We start from the raw sequence: 13,621 nt of genomic DNA on the forward strand, positions 1-13,621 counted from the left end.
ATTCTCTTCTCTCGCAACCCAGGCTCCATGTGACTTGCCCAGTGTTCATGGCCTCCGGCTCTATCTGTCTGTCCCTGGATCCTGAGACTTACTGCCCAACTGAGCCACAGTGGAGGGTCAGCATTATCCCAAAGGCAAAGCGACTGTGCTGTTGAATTGCCCACAACCTCAGCCCTGATTGACTCCAAGGACTGTGCTCCTAACCTCAGCAGAATTTCACTAAAACCACAAGAAAAAGAATGAAGGGACAAAATGCACTGTGAGTTCAGAGACGAGTGTATCAGCTGGAGTTCAGAAAATTAGGGAAGAATGTGACTTCAGTCACCCCAAATGGATAGTGTCTGCATAAACAGACCAAAAGTAGGCAGCATCACAAGAGGGAGAAGTGTGTTGTGAGAACGATGAGAAAGCAGGCTGTTTAAGCTATTTTATTTTTAAATAGGGGACCAATAATGGAAGCTTGCATTGTAAGACCATGTTCTAAAATCACGTGTCTTGATGTTTGATTTATTTCCATTCCCTTATTAGAAGGGGTCTAATAAAGTGCAGTACTTATGAGTATAGATTCTACTCTAGAAAGATCAAATTCAGATTTCCTCTGGCACTGTGTGAACAAGGATAAATTCCATATCTTCTCTAGGTCTTGTTTTCCTGATTTAGAGTGAGAATAATATGATTTAGCTACCAGATTGACTAGAAAAATCGAAAGAGGTAATGCAAGGAAAAACCAAGTACAATGCTTAGCACATGGAATTTTTCAGGAATTATAATATATTAATATATATTAATAATTAATACATATTATATTAGTTATTCAATCATCCAATACTCTTTTTGGAGCATCTATTCGGTTTCATTTGCTGTGCTGGGCACTAAGCATAGAAGGATGAGTGAAATTGATTTCCTGTTCTCACCTCATTATCTATTTGAAGAAAGTGGAAATTTAACCAACGGTTTCAATATCATATCATGCATAATGCGATTAAGGTAAGAACAAAAGCCTTGGGTCTGCTGCAGTGGAGTGAGCAGCCACTGGGGCTGAGGGGTTGAAGAGCTTACCTGATTCATGCTTGGGAGGTCAGTTTCCAAGATTTCGAGGTGATGAGCTAACAAGATCCAGGAAGGTCTTCCAAGCTGAGGCAACAGCAGCTGCAGAGGCCTCACAGAGTTCAGAGTGGGCCCCACCAAACAGTTCCACCCAGCCAGGATCGATGCGGCTGGAGGGTTTCCGAAGGATCTGCCTTTTGTTCACACTGATGCGAGTGGGGATGGTGGGGGAAGTCACTTCCTGAGTGAAAACCACAAAGAGAAAGAGGAGAGAGGTGAGTGCTTCATTTAGTTTGCTAGAACAGCTAAAGGCATGGACTTTAGAAACATGACGTTTTGTGTTTTTGTACTTGGTTGTTACTTTCGTTACTTTGGGCAAACCTCATTTTCCTTATCTATAAGATAGGACAATTCTTCTCACAGAGTTGTGTGGTTAACTGAGATAATGTGAATAAGCGGTTAGCTCAGTGCCTAGCATATAACAAAGACTGTGTTTGCTAGCTCTGCTTACCAGTCATTATTGTATTAATGGTAATAACTGCCAATTAAGAGGGTTGGGCAAGGTTCCAAAGCCATGCCTCCTGCTGTCACCACCTCTGCTTGTGTAAATAAAATATAATAATTCATAAAATTTGTACAGAGAAAAGGAAAACTTAACCTTGAAAATAGAACATCAGATTACAAAAGAGATGGAATTAGAGAAAACCTTGTTTAAAATATCATGCCTGATACTTTGGTTTCTCTTCCATGTTTCCTCCTTCTCTAGACTTCTCTCTGTTCCCCAGTTCTCCTCTCCACTTTCTTCCATGATCCACATCCTGCCCACGATTTTCTAGACCGTCTTCATCCCTGTACCGTATGAAACAGAGGAAAAGGTCATATAAAGAAGTCGCAATGGAATGGGTAGCCCTTTATTACATGGGACCCTACTCCCTTAAACAGCTAATTTTATCAAGGCTTGAAAACGGACACAAAGTTTCTTCAAGGAATTTGGAAGTTTAGTCATTTGAATGTTATGTTTGAACTAAAATGTGACAATAGAATTATCTGATAGCACTTAATTTCTTACCATGTGACAAGTATTGGCTAATAACTGCATATATAGTATAGGGTGATCCAATTGTTAACTATATCTTTCTTATTTAAAAACAGAGGACTAAAGTAAATTGGGGGAGTCATCACAACTAATTGACTTTTATTAATTCAGAGTCTTTGGTTACAAACAAACTCTTAAATTTGATTATGTAACCTGAAAACTCCAAACCAGAAAATAGAAAAAATAAGTTTCTGGCTAATCAGTTGGTGGGCATTTATGGGCAAGCCTTCTTCTCTCTAGCCATTGACTTCCAAATTTGTAATGTCCATAGATATGTTTGAGACATCTTAACAATTTTATGTTTCTATAATTTTATATGAGTAGATTTCTCAAACTGACATTTTCTACATCTCCCTGGGAAATTCCTGGAATCATTTAATTCAAAAGGTAACTAGAGGATAATGGATTATACCAGCATATGAATGGAAAATACCTATCACTCCTGTTCAAACTTTCTCATTCCTCTTCCAAGGCAGATATTGCTAATCAATCACCATACTCATTCATGCCAAGCAAGACTGGATGAATCCTCATTATCCCACTAAAAACCAGACTGACATGTGAGATAAAACTTACTTGTCAACAGATCTACATGACGCTGAAATGCTACCTTACAAAAAGCTGATTTCACAAGCACCCTTCGAATGCAAAGGTTGCAATGCTAGGGCCAAAATGTTTTCCCCATGTCTTGTCTGCATCCGTCCCAGGTAACCTGACCTAGCACAGATCTATCTCTCTCTTGATCTCAATCTCTTTCCTTTTTTTTAGTAGCCAGAAAACTCATTGCCTGGACCTTGATTATATTCAATGGGAAGCAATGATTATACAATGTCTTATAGAGTTAAATAAGTTTTTCTTATGTTCATTCATTCACTCATTATTCAACAAATATTTGCTAATTTGCTTTTATGTACTAGGCACTGACCTAGGCACCATGAATAAAATATGAAGAAGATAGACACAGATTCTCCACTTATGGAACTCCATCTCTCACAGCAGGTAAGCAACAACTGAAAAGTGTAATAAATGGGTTATAGGAGCATAAAGTAAAAGCATCTGGGATATAAAAGAAGTCTTCCTGGAGAAAATACAGGCTGAATTCTAGAGGATATGTAGGAATTAGAGAACTACAGATAAGAGGAATAGAGTTTCCACAAAAAAGGGGGGTATGGGGAGTAAATATCTAGAGCCAGATGAAAAACAACTAGGGCACTTTGTGAGAACGATGGGAAAAACAGGCTAGTGAACTGATGAAGGACAGAGAATTCAGTTAAGTCTCAGATGAAAGGTGGAGCATTGCAAGAGATGGGGTTGAAGGTCAATGAAGGGGTCTGTTAATAACTGTTCTTGAAAGTAATCCAAACCAACTGTGGATAACTTTTTAGAAAATAAGGGAACTTACTGAACTGGTTAAATCACATAGTTATTAGAGAAGCTATGTAGCCAGATCCCAAGAAATACAGGAATTAGAAGATTCCCAGGAAACTCAGTAGCAGGAATTCATGGCATTTTCTTTAAGGCACATTCACTGCATTAACTTAACTCCAACCACTTTGGGTCATTTGGGGCACAATGTGGATTCAATTCTTGGAAGACTGTGATTGGTCTAGCTTGCGTCACATACTTGCTCCTTAAAGATACTGTAGTTGGCCGTTCTAACAGAATACTGTGAAATGGGAGAGTAGTTTCTTTCAAAACGAATATGCATGGAATATGCTGTGCTAACAAAAGGAGCTAGAATAAAAGGAATAAAAGGCAACAGACTCAAGAGATGCCTACTATATCATGATGGGAAATGTGAATGCTAACCTGAGGGCAGTGGAGTGACACTGAAGAGTTAATACCGTAGAATAATATGAGCAGGCCTGTATTCAAGGAAACACATAAGGAAGAGTGGATTAGGGGTGGATCATCCTGGGGGCTGCAGGCATAGAGGTATATGAGGATGGAGGGAGATTTGTACAAAGGAAAAGTAGGAAGTGCAGTGAGAAGAAAATTGGTTCAAGAGACATTAACCCTGTAGAATGAAAAGGGCAAGAGATGCTATATGTATCATAGCAGCTAGCATATTTCCAGGAACAAAGCAGGAGCTCAGCAAATACCTATTGATCTGACTTAAATGCAGAACCCTCTGGTTTAGGAGGCGCTTATAAATTTTGGCATTTGTATACATTCTATGCATCATGATATCTACATTTTTCCCAACTTGTTCTTCATTTTTCACATCATTTACAATAATTATTTGTAATCCCACAATTTTATAGTTTGTTGCCTAATTGTAAGTGCACACTTGTTCATAGGGAGAATATAATCATTCTATTTGAATGAGAATCTTCATCTGAGAAGAAAAAGGAACATGTAGGAAAAAACAGTGTTCCAAAATTGCAGGTGTTGCTTAAAATGCAAGACAGTAGAAAACCTTAGTAAGAGAACATGTAGGAATAATTGTGATAAATATTCTAAAACTTTAGGTTTGTTAATAGTAGTGGCTTTTAAAAAGCTCAAATTTCAGCTTCTCTCTCTTTCATAACTGTAACACACACAGCAATGTTCTTAAGCCATTTCTTTTTCTTTTTCCTTTCCTTTTTTTTTTTTTTTGAGAGAGTGACAGTGCTTAACTGTCTGAGACACCCAGGCACCCCTACCCATTTCTGAGAAAACAGAAATAATTGACACCACATGGAATTTGACAGCAATTAATCGGAAGATACAGATGTTAATGTTTTGATATAATCTGATATTAATTAATTAAATAATTTTACTTGTTAGGTTAGTAGAATGGCAGCCCAAATTGCAAATAATTTTATGTTTCTGGAAAAGAGAGAGATGAGCAAGGGAAAAAGAAAATCACCAAAGTTCCAAAACAAAACAAAAGGAAAACATTCTAGAGAGAAAGTTGCTATAGCATACTGACTCCAGTAGAGATTTGGGAGTTACTGATGAAAATCTGTAGTCATCACTCTATGCACCACTGTCACAAAAAGAAGAAAATGAGAAAGCAGAGCCAGGACTCAAGAGAGTCAGAATTGAAATATAAATTAAATGTAATCATGCCATGTATTACCACCTCTGTTCCCGCACAGCTCGAAAACTCATTTCAGTATAAACACAGGGCCATGCTGTTTCATCTGTAACAGGTTGACCTCAAAGGGGAAAAAAATGATCTATTCTCACAACTGAAGCTTACTCTTGATTAAGGGAATGTGATTGTAAGGGCAGTTTCAGCACACCATTGCAATTCAAATGAACTCTTCAAATTTAAAAGAATCTCATTGATCAACCTGGCAGTAAAGTTTTCCTTTTCTTTCCTTCTTAGTCTCTCTATCTTTTTTTATTGTTGAGCTATATGTTATAACATATATTATAAAAAGCTACCATTCTACTCTCTACTTTCAGTCTACTGTATATTGAGGATAACAAAATGGTTAAAATGAAAGAAAAAGATAGGACACATAAGATACCAGAAGAAATAAACACAAGACAGACAACTACTTTTATCTTCAAAATGCTGGAAAAAAAATACTGACAAACTAGAATTTAGTGTGCACCTAAATTATCATTTTAAAGTGAGAGAAAAAATAAAGACATGTTCAGATTTATAAAGAATGTGTGAGTTTACAAATTAACTTTACTAAAGTAGTTATTAATCAATGTAATCCAGAATCCAGAAGGAAAGTACACAATATAAATAATGAAAAAACAGAAACTCCTAAACTCTATATAGTTTAATTAAATATACTTTCATTAGCAAAACTAGGTTCAATTAACTCCTAATTGTTTAAAAATAATTTTTTTAATTTATTTTGTCAGCTTCTGGCTATAATGGAATAACTAAGATCAAATGTACCTTCTCATTGCAAACAGTTAGAAAACTGGAATAACACAAAAATCCACAGTATTCAGATGTTAAAAGATAGACAAGAAAGACCGTGATCACAGAGAAAAAGGAAACAACTGAGGTGAGCACTGTGATCATCTCAGCTTTCTGTCTAGGTACAATATCCTAATGTTTCAGCAAGGGTGTTGCTAAGTGGGGGAGCATGGTGGTCTCACTGACACGAAATGATGCTCAACATCATTAATCATCAGGGAAATGCATATTAACACCACAACAGGCAGGTCCCCTGGGTGGCTCAGTCATTAAGCATCTGCCTTCGGCTCAGGTCATGATCCCAGGGTCCTGGGATGGAGCCCCACATCGGGCTCTCTGCTCAGCGGGAAGCCTGCTTCTCCCTCTCCCACTCGCCCCTGCTTGTTTACCCTCTCTCGCTGTGTCTCTCTCTCTGTCAAATAAATAAATAAAATCTTAAAACACACACACACACACACACACACACACACAACAGGGGCAGTTGGGTGGCTCAGTCAGTTAAGTGTGCGTCTCTTGATTTCCACACAGGTCATGATCTCAGGGTTGAAAGATCCAGCTCCACGTTGGCTTAGGCGCTCAGTGGGGAGTCTGCTTGAGATTGTCTCCCTCTGCCCCTCCCCCTGCTCGTGCATGCTCTAAATAAATAAATAAATAAATAAATAAAATCTTAAAAAAAATCAAACCACAACAAATACCAACCCCTACGCACCTGCCAAAGCAGCTAAAATTAAAAATATTGAAGGATGTGGACTCGTCATGTGATCTAGCAATTGCTCTCCCAGGTATTTGCCCAAGAGAAATGAAAACAGGTCCATGTGAAGATTTGTACATGATACTTATAGAAACTTTATTCGTAATAATAAAAACAGAGAGGGAAACAACCCAAATGTCCATCAACAAGTGAGTGGATAAATAGTTTGTAATATGTTTATTCAATAGAGCATTATTTACAAATAAATGGAACAAAGTACTAACATACATAGCATCATGAATAAAAGTAAAAAATATGCTGAGTGAAAGAAGACAGACAGAAGAGACTGGGCACTGCATGATTTCATTTACATGAAATTCTAGAAAAGAAAAATCTAATTGAGAGTGACAGAAAACAGGTTAGTATTTGCCTGGGTCCAAGAAAGTGAGAGATTGATAGAAAATGAGCTTCATTGAGACTAAACAGGTAAATTATTTCACAATTTGTTGAAACTACACACTTTCATTGTTTTTAAGCTATACCTTAATATAGCTCATTAAAATGTGATAATGAAAAATCTAGGGAAACATTATACAGCTAATACACATATGAAAAGATGTTCAACTTTATCAGGATTTAGGGAAATGCAATAATACACTATAATCAAATTTGCAAAAATTAAAATGTCTGAAAATACAGCTGTGGACAAGGATGTGGGGAATCATGAAATCTCATACTTGGGATGTGGGAGTGTCAACTGATACAACAGCTGTGGACAATCTCTGGTAGATTTGGAGTATGCTGACCCCAGGGAGCTACATGTACAATGCCACTTGTAGTCAGATGGCCTTGGTTCAAATCATCTTATCTAATTATCATAAACTTTTGATTCCTTATTTGTAAAGTGAGGATAATGAGTAGAGCCACTTCATTAAAATGTTGGCAGCAGATCAGTTAATATATGTAATATATGTAAAATCTTAAAACAATGCCTGGTTTGATCTGGGAAGGTTACACAGGGAATTTTAATTCTTTCAACATTTATTTTTGCTTTTTTCTTTGAAAAACATTTGAAGCAAATTGGATAATGTCACATTTTGTAAACCATGTGTTGAGTCACAGATGTTTATGTTACTCTATTCAAATGGTTCAAGATATTGGAGTTTCATCTTAAAATCATAATTCTTCATGTGTTTATAAAAAGTAAGAAAATAAAGGATAGGCATATAAAACTTTACAGTTTTCTTACACTGGAGCTAATTGATTTGTTCATCGTATCAGCAAGCCCCAGCAGCAATCATGTTTATAGTCCCGTCTCTAAACTAATGAGACTTATTATCAGCATAGCTTTCAAGCATATTTCACATTTACATTTTCATACACATTTTCATCCAGGTATACATACCCTTGTAGTTTTACCAGATATGGATACTAAAACTGAATTTACATTACTAAATATGAATATAAAATGTTTCATTTTTTCATTGTATCTAATATAATTTCTTTTACTAAAATTTTGCTTTCATTATTTTTTGAAAACTTTTTTTTTTGCTTAATTCCTCTATACTCTAGTCAGGTTTAAAGATGGAGAGCCTAGACTCAAGCATCTGGAGGTAAGTTGCTTTTTTTAATGAGTTTAACTGTTGATTTTATGCATTGCTCAGAGAATCATTAAGTTTTTATCCTAGTGCTCCAGATTCCATTATTGGTTATAATGTTTTTTGAAAGAGCATTTTATAATTATATCAAAAGTTATTTCTGAACATTTTCCAGAAATGAGTGGATAAAAGTATGTAATTTCAACATTTCCCTTAGAGGAAAATTGAGTTGTCGGACTGAATGATCTGGGAATTAATAAAATTAAATTAAAAATGGCTTTTTGCGAAAGAAAAAGAAAGGGAGAGAGAGAGACAGAGACAGAGAGAGACAGAGGGAGAGAGAAGGAAGGAAAGAGAAAGAATGCAATGAAACTAATAAAATATTAGTTTGTAACAAAAGGTCTTCCTCGTACAGACTCTCATGAAGCTGAGATTTAGAGCATTTAGATCCATCACTAAAATAAACAATAGATGCAGTGAGAAATAAGAAAAAATATTTGCCAAATAAATTTAAAATAAAAAAAAATGTTTGTGGATATTTCCTAAAATATAAAGAGAGTAAATACTTTTTAGCTACTAGGATTTCATTTTCTTTATTTTTTAACGCATAGTTAATTACAGTGTTGGTTTTTTTCCCCTAGGTGGTGGCATTAGAGGTGATATTTATTATTTTTGAGCTTTATGTTCTAATAAAACATATATTACTTTTGGAAAATTTTACTGTTAAAAATTTATCTGGGAATCGCAGAAAAGCACAAAGCTTAAGGTAAGAATTAGATTTGATAGTCATGGCATACTCAACATCTAGGAACATTCCAGTCCCTGAAATTAGCCAGTTGTTAAAGAAAGTAAAACAATATATTATATATAACCCTAATGTGAAAGATACAGATTTAACTTATTTTTCTGAGTAGCTACAACATGTAATCAATCACACTGTACAGCACAGGGTGGTTAAGAATGTGAGTTTTATAATTTGCATTTCTGAGTGTACATTTTCCTACCTGGGTGACCTAGGGTGAATTACTACACGTTTCTGTATCTCAACTTCCTCATCTTCTAAAAGGAAGATATTAAAAGTTCTTAGTCTCATTGGTTTGGTATCATAATTAATAAATTAATACATGTACAGCACAGAGTGTAATGGACTGAATGTTTGCATCCTCCCAAAATTTATATGTTAAAGCCCTAACCCCCAATGTGATGGTATTTGGAGGTGAGGCCTTTGGGAGATAATTAGGTTTAAATGACATCATGAAAGCAGGGCCATTGTCTCCCTCTCTCTCTCTCTCTCTCCACCACAGGAGGACACAGAGAAAGGGCTACCATCTACAAGCCAGGAATAGGGTCTTCGTCCAGACGCCCACCATGTTGGCACCCTGATCCTAGACTTCCCAGCCTCCAGAACTGTGAGAAATAAATACCTGTGGGTTAAATCATCTATCTATGGTATTTTGTTACAGCACCCCACACAGACTGAGACATGTAGAAAACTAGTACATAATAGTAGTTACTAAATAAATGTTATTTTATATCATTTCATCTTTTGTTTGTTGCTGAGTATGTAATTTGCACTCAAGTTTTTGATTTCGGCACATTTACTAAAATGTGAAGGAAGGAAACACAGAAATTTAAAACTAAAAGTCAATCTGGAACCATTTGCCCTCCTTCACTTTTGCGATTTACAGCACAATCATGGTCCAACATTTCACAACCACACAAATAGTCAGTGAATAGGACCAGGATGGAACCCAGGATTTCTTGTTCCAGAGTCAGCACTTTTTCCGCAACGCTTCTCTTACTGATCCTTAAGTACCTTTTCAAATAAATAATAGGTCATAACACCCTTCTAAGAATGTAGTTTAGAGTGATAAATATGAAATTATAATTCAACTCCCACGTCCCACCCACCCAAAGTAGCATATTGGAAAACGTTTCTCTAGAGAAATTTGATTGTTCCAATACAAAATCAGAAATCTGGAGACACTAAGAATTTTTTCTACAGAATTTTTGACACATGACCATTTATTTCTTTTTATTTTTTGTTTGTTTTTATTTGTTTATTTTTGACATTGAAAGACAACTGAGAGCTTCAGGTTGAAACCCATGCCATTTGGACATTTCCTATTTTTTATTTCTGCTGGGTTGTCTTTCAACTGTTCTAGCAGTCCGTTGGTCTGCTAACTTTTCAACATCCCCATGCCTGTTTGGTTCAAGGAGTCATCATTCCTCCCCTGCAATATCCTGATAGCTTCCTTAAATGGGCTCACAGCCTCCTAAATGGTCTATTTTGGGGGACTTTATGTACTGTAGCTACTGATTCCTTCAAAACGTGGGTCTGCCTCTGCAATTGTGATGTATTGACTACCATTTCTACAACACCCAGAAAGATTTTCTAAGTCCATGTATCATTTGTCTCTGCTTCATTGCTTGCTTTTTGCTTCATTTCTTTTCATTTGAAAAAGTAATACGTGTTTATTACAGAAATATAGCAAGCAGATTATGAAAAGGAAGAAAGTAAAATTACCTATACTAGCACCATTCAGACCAAGGTGAGTTACTTTGAACATTTTGGCATGCATTTTTCCAGTAAAGCCAGGTTTTGACCTTTCTACCTACACTAATTTGGTCATAAGGACATTGTTTACTATGAAGCCATTTTGATCTCATTATTCATTTGCTTTTCATTTTGAAAATAGCATAGATGGGACACCTGGGTGGCTCAGTCAGGTAAGTGTCTGCCTTTGGCTCAGGTCATAATCCCCGGGCCCTGGGATCAAGTCCAACAGCAGGCTCTCTGCTTAGCAGGGAGCCTGCTTCTCCCTCTCCCTCTGCCTGCTTGTGCGCTCTCTCTCTTTTTCTCTCTGTCAAATAAATAAATAAATAAAATCTTAAAAAAAAAAAGAAAATAGCATGGACATGTCAAGTATAGAATTCAAAGTGGTCAGAAACAAATCACAAAACTATCACTGTGATAATATCTATCCATCTTGAATCACAGATCAATACTGAAATAGTGAGATAATTTATTCAAAATTTTGTAAATTAGCTAAGAAATAAAATACAAATCATAAATCTTTTATTCAGTTCATAAGCCATATAACTACATAAGAACATCAACCTAGAATAAAATAAAGAGTAGCTGGCAGTTAAAATTTGACATAGATGAGAAAATTTCAATACCATTTAGAAGTTACACTAACTGACACAGTAAAAATTAACTTTGTAGAAATAATCAACAGGGAAGAAAACTTAGAGTTTCTAAAATTATTTGGTAAAAATTTTATTGCCTAAAATTGGTACAAGAATTGATTCTTACTGACAAAACATGACTTCAACTTGACTTCTCTGTGGTTTGTTTTCTTATCAGACTATTGTCCTATCAACTTCGTTTTTGGAATATATGATACAAAGAACTGAAAAGAAACAAAACCACAGGAACTACAGTTAGCAAGAATCAAAATAAACAAAAATTCACTAAATTAAGTGAATCTTTATTGTAAAACATGTCAGGGGCACCTGGGTGGCTCAGATGGTTAAGCGTCTGCCTTCGGCTCAGGTCATGATCTCAGGGTCCTGGGATCAAGTCCCACATCGGGCTCCCTGCTCCTTGGGAGCCTGCTTCTCCCTCTGCCTCTCTCTCTCTCTCTCTGTCTCTCATGAATAAATAAATAAAATCTTTAAAAAAAAAATGTCAGAAAATAACTGTTCCTCTTGTCAATTATGCTTAAACTGTCCTATTCATACTATTGATCATAGAATTACATTTGCTCTATTGCATTAATATCAGAAAACACCTTTTGGTAAAAATCCATTAATATTGGTATAATTTGGCTTAAATATTCCCTAATGAACTGAGACTGAAAAGGTTCTGGGTCAACAGAGCAGGAACAAAATGGTGGGATCACATTTCATACACCTCTTATTCCCCCCTCATGCTAGATGGAAAGCATCATGCTATACATTTTACTTATCTCTAATTTTCTTTAATAAAGAATTCAAAATAGTTAAAAATCATCAAATATAATTACACATCTAATTTATTTTGTGTCCAATCTTACTTATTCTAGACTGAGAATTTTTTATTCAAAATACTGTCATGTCATATTTTGCATCTTAAAAAACAAGAACCCCTTGTAGCTTAAGAATGAAACTATGACTAATGCTGTTGAGCCTCTCTGGGTCCTTCTATGCTCACATTCTCATAATTTGTTATAAACAAAAGCTCCATCATACTCCTGATACGTTTCTTCTATTTATAACCATTCAAGTCTCTAGACAGACCAGAGCTTAAGCCTGGTTCTGCCATTTATTAATGGCAAGATCTTTTTTAAGTTACTTAATCCTGATAGCTCAAAGTTCCCTCAGTGAAAAATTGGGGGAATAAGCTTACCATATCTTTTGTGTTGTTGTGTTGACTAATGGTCATTCATAAAACCACTTAGCACTGTTCTTGGTGCATAGTGTATATGTAATAAATATTGAGCTATTATTATGGTGATTATCTTTAATAAAATTAAGATTAATTCCTGAATCCATATGATGTCCTCCCTGTGTGGTGGCTTTCAACTAGAGGCTTAAGAATAAAACAGTTGAAGGGTTAGGAATAAATATAAAACTTAAAGTAAAAGTCACACTTTACAAAAGACATCAAATTGCCATGCAAATATTGAATTATTTGTGTAATAGTACAATAATATTTGTAATGTATTTCATATTTTTTTCAAAATGTATAAGTAACTAATTAACTGCCTTTAAGGCAGTACAGAAAAATGTCTTCCAAAAGACAATGGTGAAAATAAAATAAATTACAACCTTCAATATTGGCATGGTCTCTATACCACTTTAAGACAGCTGATGGAAATTCTTTATGCACATTGTTACCATAACCTGTGTGCATGAAGAATAGGTGACATACTACCAACATTTGCATGATATCCATTTCATATTTGAAGTGCTAAATGTATTTCTGGTCATTTATTTGTTTGTTTTTAAACATTCTCCTTGGTAACGAAATCTAATTACACTTAACCATGCCTGTGTTTATTCATATTCACACTAAGGAATAATCTTAATCAAAAAAGGATCACTCACATTTTTGAGCCTCGATTAGGAACATTGAAAAATAACATTTTGAAGATTTCCAAATGCAGAATATGTAAACCATTCAGGAATTGTTATCACATAATCTAAAATAAACTATGTTTAGTGTCAAGTGAGAAAAAGGGGGCATGGGAGAATACAATGTTAAATCAATATGACAAGAAAAATATTTTCTGCAGTAATTGCACTTCCAATGCAAAGACATAATGTTAAAA

Source organism: Halichoerus grypus, chromosome 2 (genome assembly GCF_964656455.1).
Source record: "Halichoerus grypus chromosome 2, mHalGry1.hap1.1, whole genome shotgun sequence".
Lineage (NCBI taxonomy): Eukaryota > Metazoa > Chordata > Mammalia > Carnivora > Phocidae > Halichoerus > Halichoerus grypus.